Below are 865 nucleotides of genomic sequence, written 5' to 3' on the forward strand. Positions count from 1 at the left end.
GGATTTCAGGAACTTGGAGAGAGTATGTTCCCATGGGGTCATCACAGATATAGGAAACAGGCATGAAAGTTATTAATGTCTTATTATTGTTAGTCCTACCACAATCACAAATATTCTCACCTAGCACTCGCCTTTCCACATTCACATTCTTCAGCAATTCACCTCCTGAACTCTGATTCTGTTTTAACTGTGGCCTCCTGCAAGCCTGCATGAGCCTCCAAGAGTAAGTTACTGCCTTTATCTCTTTTGCCTTGGAAGTGAAATAAAGCTTTATAATGGATCCATTATAATTCCATTATAAAGTTTTATAATGGATTAATGGAAATCATGGCTGTTTGAGCAAATACTTACTTGGGCTCCCCGGATGCCCAGGACAGAGGGATATTATTTTGTTTGCCTCTCTGATCTAGGAAATGAAAATTCTCAATCAGACAGAATTCAAAATTCCTAAGTCAGATTTAGATATATTGTGGCATCACACAGACAAACACAGAATGTGAACTGCTTTCTGGTCTCTGTCCCTCTGCAGTCATGATGGCCCTCTGCTCAAGTGGCAGACTTTGCTGTAACAAAGATCCGACTCCATTCTTTGGAACTGATCACAACTTCTTCTACAGTTCCTGCTAGGAGACGATAAATTCCTGTTGAATTTGAGCACTGTAATTAAAAAGGAGGAAGAAGGTGGCGGCTGTCTAGCAAGCAGATTCCTCCTTCAACAGAGATATCACAATATAAACTCAGAGAGTGAGGGTAGGGGGTGGAATGTGTTCTGGGGAATTTATCCCTATCTATCTGCAACCAGTGAAACTTCTTGTCACTAGCCCAAATTTAGAAAGTTTGTTCTAAGAGTTGCATCCAGGTGTCT

Source organism: Hemicordylus capensis, chromosome 3 (genome assembly GCF_027244095.1).
Source record: "Hemicordylus capensis ecotype Gifberg chromosome 3, rHemCap1.1.pri, whole genome shotgun sequence".
Taxonomy (NCBI): Eukaryota; Metazoa; Chordata; class Lepidosauria; order Squamata; family Cordylidae; genus Hemicordylus; species Hemicordylus capensis.